Here is a 10,534-nt window from a genome sequence, read left to right on the forward strand (position 1 = left end):
GCTTCACCACACCACTTACAAAGATGGATAAGAAGAAGTAAAAAAAGACTGAAAAAGAAGAGACAAAAGCAATCCTTCCAGAAAAATGGACAAAAGATGGGTTCGATTCAAAGACATATAAGTTGCTAACAAAGGCAAGTTATGACTTCATAACTCATACCGAGCTTAAAAGCCTAAAGATATTTGACGAAAGGCTCGAGCTTTCCCCGATGCAAAAGGATGAAAGAATCGAATTCCTCAATGGAAGTGTGTGAACACTTATGCAATTAAAATTCATTTTGAAAATTATGAAAACCAGAGACACATACATTACAGGATAAACATAAATTCACATAAGCATGCTTTTACAGAATAAAGAGGACTTACCCTTGAAAATGATCTTCTTGGACATCCTCTCTATGTCACGAACACCTTGTTCCAACTTAAAGCTTCTTCCAAGAACAAGAACAAGCACGATCAAGGACACCACCACTTAGAAACCTATTCTCAAACAAAAATCAAGATGTTGAGATCTCAATGTAAGGGGAAAACATTTTTACATGATGAATGGTTCTGTAAAAATCCTTTTGAGAGTGAGAGAGAATTTTGTTGTGTATAGAGAAATTTTTGTGAGATTCTTGCCCAAGAGAACACTTGTCATTTTATCAATAATACATAATATCTTCTGTGAACTACATGTGAGAGGGGAGATAACTCCCCTCAATCTCACGTTAACTCCCTTGCTAATTGTAGGGGAGTTAACTTTTATATTTAATTTAATATTTAATTTAATTTAATTTAATAAATATTAATTAATCCCATTAATTAGTATCAATTAACTAAATATCATATATTTAATTAATGTCACATTTGGACCATATTCAAATATATTTACTCTCATATAACATATAGTTTTAATATGAATCATATCCATATTAATTTTAGCTTATAGTTTTATTTGAATCTCATTCATATTTATTTCTCTCATATCATAAAGTATAATTTTGAATCCTATTCAAAAGTAACTTTATAGTATAATATATCTATATATGTTATATTAATTATATCTTATACAAGTAATTCTTTTATTTAATTTGAACAATTCAAATTAATCCAAAATAAATTGATTTTTGTTTTACCTTTAGTGAGCTAACAAGGGGACTTAATGACCCTACAGACCAGAAGCTCCAATGATACGAGATTAATTAATTAAACTCTTTAATTAATCAATCAACATTCATTAACTGCATGTCACTCCGATCGTTTTAACCCTATAATTACATCTAACTCCTTAAGTCCCACTGATCCTCTAATGAACAATTTATTTATGGTTCTACCATAAACAAAACCCTCTTGGGCTAGTGAGAGGGAAGGACCCCATTGTTCAAGACGCAAAGTCAACACTTAAGAAAGTAATTCATCTGCTTACCTTAGGAATGAAATCCATTTTGTAAAGTTTTGCTCCTGACTCCCTATTCGGACAAATCCCTAAAATGGTAGGCTTATTGAGTCGATGAATCTAGCCACTTTCACCCATAAAATCAAAGGACTGCCCTCATAGACAGGAGTTCATAACTCATTTAGGATTAAGGTCGAGTTACCCATGATCATTCTATGAAATATTAATCTCTTCAGTTAATGGTGTTATAAAGAGAGATTAATTATTTCGTGGTTCGATCTTATACAAACTCTTTGTATGAGATGCTTCCACTCGCAGGTCTCCACGTGAACGATTAGGATTAGCTCATCTGTAACACTTTACAACTTTTGTAACAATTACTAAATGAGTCGTATGTTGTTGGGATCAAATCCCGAGTGGACGCATATGAACGTCTTGTATCTAGAAATTCCATTTTTAAAGAAACAAAAAACAGTGTTCTAAATAGAATATAGAAAGATAAACATGTTAAAAGTATGCTTGAGAAGAAGGGAAATAAGAAGGAAGAACCATTCTTACTTTTGAGGATTCTCGAGCTCCTAGAACAATCATCTCGTTTTTCCAATGAGCACGATCTTGAACACAAACATCTCCTTGAATAATATTGAACACGACCACGAGAATGACCTTGTTATTCTCTAGGATTCCAATAGAGGATGGGTGGTATCCAACTATTGGAAGAGGGTGAAGAGGAGAGAATTCTTTGGAGAGAATAGAAAGGATTTCTCTGGTGGCTAGGGAAAAAATTGCAAACTATTTTTTTTTTTTTTTTTTTAAAAAAAGGGCCATAAGGAAGACTTTATACGAAGAAGGGTTATCCCATTTTCCAAGTCTTTCCTATTTTACCCTTGTGCACAATTAATTGATTAACACATCAATTAAATAACCCTTTATACATTAAATTCAATTTAACGTATCTATTTAATTACCATAAACATCCTATATCTATGTGCAACATCTTTCTATTAATTAATTAATTATTTATGAATCTTTCCCAATATGCAAGTGTGAGAAAACAATTCTAGTACCCAATATAGCCCATCGAATGTTCACATATTGACAAAATCCCGTTAGATATGCTCGAGACACGCTACCCAGGATACAATTCAGATTTCCAAACAAATCCTTATAAGCATGCTATCAAGCAAAAGCAAAGTTACACAGTCATTTACGTAAACCAATGAAAGTAACTTAAATCTGAGAAGACATATTTTCTGAGCATGCCAACCTTACCAAACCATACATATATATACATAACATATACGTATATAGGTACAACCAAAATATTTGAAAATAAAACCATTCACAGTTCACTTGCAGAAGTTTCTTTTTCCCGAGCTTTTCCTGCTTTCCTAGTTTTGAATCTATGTTAATCCCCAGAATCAACTTAGAATCCTATGTTCCTGAGATAAAATAATTTTAGAATACCTTTTTGGCCTAAGCCTTATCTTACTAACTTCAACAGATGTTAATTTACACCTTAAAATAAACCAAGAAAGCTGTGGACGCAAGGGTCACTTTTCTGCAGACTGGTTGGTGCATGGAACTCTTCTTCAATGCAAGGTAAGCCTGATCAACACATAGTAGCCCCTCATCAATGCATAGGCCTCTCCTTAAACTTCTCAAGTATCTCAATCTTTCTCTCTCTTTTAGTCTTCTTGAGGAAATTTGAGTTGTGAAATGAAATGGTCTCCCCGGGTATTTATAGGCATTAAAAAGGATCCTTTTCATCCTTCTTATGCTCCCAATGTATGACACCCCAATTGCATGGTAAGTCTTATGTGTCAACATCATGCAAGGTCCAACACATCCCCCTTGACACCTCCTCCTTGCATGTAGAGTTTAAGTGTCTTCATCATGCATGTGCCAATGCATAGCTACCTTGAAGGTGTCATTCCGACCTTTTACATGTCCTACTATGCGCCCACCTCACCCTTGGATCAACCAAGACTTCACTTGGTTGAGCCACGTACCCCACTATGCCTTCAAAACAACCTTGCTCCCCAAGTTTATACAAATCAACGCATGCTAGCTATATTGGGCACATGGTTGCTTCACCAATCACCATATATGCATCCAACAAGCTTCTTCTATGCATCCATGAGGTGATCAACGCATGGTTCCCTAGCTATGCTCCTAACTTGCCTCTTATCTCATAGTATAGCTTCTTCCTTTGGCTCATAACTAGAGTATGTGCCCAACTAGTGTTCTTGATCTACCTTGGTGTAACTCTTTCCTAAGGGTTTATCTCGTGCTTCCATTTTGCTACCCATAGACCCAAAAATGGAATCCACAAGGCCCTCTAAGTGCCAACCCTAACCCCATATGTCCAACTTTCCTTTTCTTTCTTATTCCTTGGTTTATATCTTCTTCTCAAAGCATAGCTTCCTTTCACTCTCAAAGGCATAGCCATGTGTCCTTCTTGCCTTACTTTCCTCCAAGCATGCCTCCATCTATGCGCCCACATGGCTCTCTATGCGTCCAACACTATATTCTTTATGGTTTCCTCCTTTTGTAGTTGTTGGGTTTTATGTCCTAATACTCGTGGTTTGTAAACAATAAAACTTATTTTGAAAATTCAATAAGTTTCTATTGAATATATGGATTGCTTTTTTTGTTTTAGAAATAAATCCAATAAACTAAAAGATCCATGACTATTACATGAATACTTGAACTTTATGTGGAGACATAAAAGTAGATCAGGTTTGAGTAAATAGTCAAAATGGTCTATAGTATATGAATAAGGTTGGGTGTCTTATTCTGGTAACACTATCGGATGCATCCCACTCTGTAGTAGTTACATTTTTTTGTAAAGTGTTACAGACAAAGTGATCCTAATTCATACATGTCATGACATGAGAAGTGGGGGCGTCTTGTGCAATGAGTTTGCACAAGATCGAACCACAAAATAAGTCACTCTTACTTTATAACGATGTTTACTATTTAAGACTGACTATTTCAAAACGACGACCTAGGTAACTTGACCTTAATCTTGAGCTAATTATGAACTCCTCTTTATTCAAGATTATCCTTAGATTTGTATAGGTGAGGGTTGGTTCAACAATGCCGACTCAATAAATCTCCATTTCAAGGGTAAGATAGGGTAGATAGATGGAGACATAGGGTGCAAGATGGAATTCGCTCCTATCCGCTTTTCGGGATAGTAGAGAGGTTGTTCCCTTAAGTGCTGACTCTGCGTCTTGAACAATGGGTCCTACCCTCTCATTGGCTCGAGAGGGACTCGGTTTGATGATCGAATCACAAACCAATTTTTCATTAGAGGATCAGTGGACTTAAGGAACAAGAAGTAATCTCGAGAGTAAAATAGTCATTTGACCTACCCGTTATTATGAACAACCTTTGAAGGGTTAGCTTACTAACCATGGTTATATCGAGTGAACAAAATATAACTACAGTGAGGGGAGTGCAACTCTGAGCTTTAATGGAGTGATCCACCAGTTAACGAATGAGGATTAATTCGGTGTAAAGAGTTTAGCCAATTAATCTCGGATCGTTGGAACCCATGATCTGTAGGTCCACGAGGTCCCCCTATTAGCTCACAAATGGATTAGCATTAGAGTAGCATGATAAGTTAATTTGAAATGTTCAAATTAGAATTAAGGAAATTAGTAATTATATGTGATATAATTACACGTTTAATTTTGGAATTAAATGAAACTAGAGAATCAAGTAATATTTAAATATGATTTAAATATTAAATTTATGAATAGGGATTCATGATTGTGGAATTAATGTTAAATTAATTTAATATTTGATATTGAATTAATTAGAATTAATTAAACTGTTTAATTAATTATTTATTATTAATTTTATTAGAAAATTAATTAATGAAATAATTTTGTAAAATTAATAAAGTTTCATTTTTTGAAAAATTGATTTTAGAAATCAATTGAAAAATCAATGATTAAAATTGAAAAAAGAGGAAAATGGAAAATCCCAAAAGTGGGATTTCTCCACTTTCAAACCAAGTTGTTCATGTTGGGGTTGATGCCCTAAATCTCGTAGGGTCTTGTAGTTTGTAAACACGTGTATGAACAAACATTTGTAATGTAATAATATAAGATATTTTGTTCACTATTGTCTATTAAATATGAGATATTTTAGTTGTATTAACCACAAACTTATAAACTAAGATCCTTAGTTATCATTGTAACTTAAGCATGTATGTGGAGACATACAAGTGAATCATGCCTTAAGTGATAACCTAAATGGTCTGTAGTATATGGATAAAGGAGGGAAACCTTATCCTGGTGACACTACGGATACGACCTACTTTGTAGATGTTACAAGTGTAGTAAAGTGCTACAGATGGTCTGATCTTGATCATTCACATGGAGACATGCGAGCGAGGGTATCCTATACAAAGAAGTTTGTATAAGACCGGGCCACGAAATGTTTAGTCTCGTTATATAATGTCGTTCATGATAGAGACTTACATTTCACTAGGATGACTATAGGTAATATGACCTTAATCTTGAGTGAGTTAGGAACTCCTGCCTACGAGGGCGGTCTTTTGATTTGGTGGATGTGAGTGGCCAGATCGCCGACTTAAATCTACCACTTTGGGGATTCGTATGATTGGGGAGTTGGGAACTCAGTTACACAAGACGAAATTCACTCATTCCACGAAGCAGGGGTAAGTAAATAGATTGCTCATTTAAGGGTTGATTCCGGGGCTTGGACAATATGGTGCCACACCTTCTCATATCCCAAGAAGACAAAATTCACTCCTTCCACGAAGCAGGAATAAGTAGATAGATTACTCATTTAAGGGTTGATTCCAGGGCTTGAACAATGTGGTGCCACACCTTTTCATGGCCCGAGAAGATGAAATTCACTCCTTCCACAAAACAGGGGTAAGTAGATAAATTGCTCATTTAAGGGCTGATTACGGGGCTTGAACAATGTGGCACCATACCTTCTCATGGCCCGAGAAGTGTTCACTCACAGTAGAACTATGATGTATTGTTCATTAGAGGAATCAGTGGTACTTAAAGAGTTAAATGTAACTATAGGGATAAAACGATAAATTGGCCCAACTGTACTTACAAGAGATTTATGAAGGGTCATCGTACTGTTGATTGGTTGTATCCAATGGACATAGAAATATATCTGTAGTGCGAAGAGTATAGCTGTCACTCTTTAATGGAGTGTCCGACAGTTAACGGATGGTGGATATCGTGATTAAAGAGTTTAGTCAGTTATTCACGTATCGTTGGAGCTTCACGCTATAAGTTCATAAGGTTCCCTTGGTAGCTTAATGGATTCAAGTTGAGAATCAGTTTTTGTGTTAGTTTGAAGTGTTTAAATTAACAGGAATTTGATTATATATGATATAATTAAATTAATTCAATAATATGTGATATAATTGATTTGATGTATTAGATACATTAATGATTTATATTAAATAAAGGAGAAAAGAACTATGATTTATATATTACATACGATGTGATATTAAAACTATAGATTATAAATATAATTTCATAAATTAGTTATTATTTATTTATAATAAAAACAATTATAAGATAATTGTTTGGTTGGTTATTTGTTTCTCCTTTAACCGTGAAGTGGGAAGTTATTATCAGTTTTAATAACTAAAGAATAAAAGTGAATTTTTTCTTTTTTATTTTTTAGAATCGCATCACATTTGATCGAGTGAAAAGAAACAACTATATGATAGCCTTTGAGAGAGTGAACGACGAGCAAGTTTACTAGACGACTGCCTCTCGTTTACTAAACGATCAAGTATCCAACTCTATACGATAGAGGTTTCTCATTTTCCCACTTACTCGATCGTATACATCCTCATTCCCTCTACCAAATTCACACAGAGCCCACTCCTCCTGGATTCTCACATCGAGAATACCAAGGCAACCGAGTGGTAATGTCGAGTGTTGCTGTTCGAGGGTCGAGGATCGAGTCTTACTCGATTGGGTTCAAGGATCTGTCAATTCGTGGAATTACACTGGTTGTTCATTGTGTTCGTGCTCGTGATTGAGTTTACTAGGACGCATGACTAGTGTAGATCGAGGGAATTCACGAAGAAGAGTTCTTCAAAGGTATGTCACTCGATTCTAGTTGTTTTTAAGAAGAAAGCATGCTATGATTTACTTTATTATGCATAACTGTTCTTATATGTTTGTAAATGTTTTATTCTTTCACAATGGTTTTGGAACAATCTTGCTTCCGCTCAATCGTTCTCTTGAATTAGATCGAGGGAATTCACGATCTTGCTAGGATGCGTGACTAGTGTAGATCGAGGGAATTCACGAAGAAGAGTTCTTCAAAGGTATGTCACTCGATTCTAGTTGTTTTTAAGAAGAAAGCATGCTGTAATTTACTATATTATGCATAACTATTCTTGTATGTTTATAAATGTTTTATTCTTTCACAATGGCTTTGGAACGATATTGCTTTCGCTCAATGGTTCTCTTGAATTAGAGTTCCTTCAATTGGTATCAGAGCCAGGTTGTTCTGTATTCCAAATCCATTGATGTATTGAATTGAATTTATATTTTTGGTGGGTTTAAAGCATATCTACATTGCGTTTAAGTGTTAGATGTATTTGTGGATGTGAATTAATGGAGTTTCTGGGATGATTGCCTCTGTTTATTACTTTCTTTTACATTTCAAAGTTAATTTGCAAGGGCCCTTATGTTTTTCGGCATATTAACTTGCTATCAAGTCTGTATTCAAAGTGTTTGATCTGTAAGAGTCGTTCGTGATGAAGCTTCAAGGCATGGAAATGCGGTTTACTTCGAGGAAAAAGAAGACCAAATGTTGGTCAAATCGTGTATCCCAGGCTAAAAGTTCTACTCAATCGTGTAGCATTTGCTAAATGATCACATGGCTGATTAACGAACGAGTAAAGTGTTTACTCGATCAGTTTGCGTTGGCTACTCGATCGTGTAAACGATTGCTGAGTATGGGATACTTATTGCATGGTAGGTGTGCACACTAAACAATCGAGTAGGCCAACATCCTTCATTACATAGTCACTAGCTACTCGATCACTCAATAAGGGTTACTTGACACTTGCTCCTCAATTGTTTAGACAATCATGCTTCATCGCATAGTTGTCGTCTACTTGATCGTTTAGGCACGTGTTATACTCGGTGTGTTGCATGATCGAGTGGCCTTCATGCTTCATCGCATAGTCAAAGGCACTAGATCCATGCTACACGATCGTGGCTACTCGACCAACATTACTCGACGATCAAAAGAAAAAGCTACACGATCTTAGAGCAAGGCTTCGCCTGGACGGTTCAAGACCCGGTTCGCCTGTTTGAACCGGTTTGACTCGATGGTTTATGTAATAAATAGATTTAATTTCTGGTTTTTTAGGCTACTCATCCCGGTCCATTAATTTTAATGAATGTACATGAGATGTATGTTTAAATTATATGTCATATAGTATGCCATATAGTTTTAAATCCCACCATAGGTTATGCATTTATTCATGCATCATCATTATTTTATAAGAGTTATAATATAGTAGCTTGCATGATTAAATTACTTTAAATCATGCTCATGCATTACATAATATAAGAGTTATAATATAACATGCATTACGCATATTCATGCATCATCTTTATATTATAAGTATTATAGTATAAGGGTGAAAGCATGTATGCTTGGTTCGTTACAATTTATATAAGAGTTATATACAGTAATGAATGGATATTGCATGAAACATGACACATAGGTTAATTTATAAGAGTTATAAGTACCTAGCCTAGCGTAGCTATGTGAATGATTTTAATTGTTTCCTTTTATAAGAGTTATAATGGAAGTTAGAAATAAAATCAATAAGAAAGACATGCATGCAAACTTAGGTTGAATCATGCTTTAAAAGAGTTTTAAAATTTGATTGAGACAGACCTAAGATCACGGTTCTAATGAGATTAGAAATCGAAGTTTAATCTTTTAATCAGTTTAATAGGATTAAATTGACTAATGAAAGATTAAATATGTACCAAATCTATCTATAAAGGACCTTTTGTCTAAGGCGGGTTCTGTCTAGGTTGGGGTATTTAAGTTGACAGAAACGGAACACCTCTACCTGTGAACCTACCTAAAAAGTTGAATTGGATAGATTTGCTGCATGCATGCAAATTTGATGATAATTTGTTAAAGTGTTTAATGGGACTTGATTCAAACTTTTTTAATTATCAAAAGCAAGAGTTGTTTTTACACAAATTAAACTCGCACTTAGATAAAATCAATAGCCAGATTTTCTAAGTTAATGAATCCCTAGGTAGAACATTCAGCGGTAGGTACTTGGGGTATATGATACTTCACTTAAACCTCTACATGTTTCTCCTTAAAGTTCACACTGTGAGATCTATCCTCGGCCTCGAAGCACCCTATGAGTGTCCCCCTAAAGGATGGTGTTTGGGTAGGTCAATACCAAGGTGAATGGAGAGAATGTTCATAGTAAGTGGGAGCGAGACGTGTGACAACATATCCCACGGTCTCTCTCATTAGGTTGGATAATGTTTTATGCATCGCCTCGAGGCGCCCTAGGAGTGTCCTCCTAAAGGATGGCAGTTTTGCACAACTCTTTATCTGATCTCTTGTCCTAATCTGCTTTTTCCCTACAGTGGGAGCATTAGGGCAGGACTCTAAGGCCTAAAATGAGGGGTTACACTTATGCGGAATCGTTAAAGGTGAACATATCTTGGATCGAAAAATAGTGACTGTTAGAGTCAGTTACAAGAGTTGTTTCTGTCTAATGGTTGAGAATGTCTCATCCTAGTGAAGGGGCACTTGATCACCCCACCGGTGACATTTATCCTGCCTCGCTAGGGCATCATTGCAAAATAGATGTCATTTCATTTAGGGTACATTAGAACTATTTTGCTAAAACCTAAAATTGATATTAAAAGTGGTAGTGCAAATAGACTTATTAAATTTGTTCATGTTTTTCAGTAACTTTTAAAAATGGCAACCGCCACTTTAGCTCTATTATCTGCTGACAAATTGATTGGCGAAAACTATGCTAGTTGAAAGAACACGATTAATACAATTCTTAGCATCGATGACCTTAGGTTCATCCTTACGGAGGAGTGTCCTTCTATTTTAACTCACACTGTC

Source organism: Benincasa hispida, chromosome 12 (assembly GCF_009727055.1).
Source record: "Benincasa hispida cultivar B227 chromosome 12, ASM972705v1, whole genome shotgun sequence".
In the NCBI taxonomy this organism is placed as follows: domain Eukaryota; kingdom Viridiplantae; phylum Streptophyta; class Magnoliopsida; order Cucurbitales; family Cucurbitaceae; genus Benincasa; species Benincasa hispida.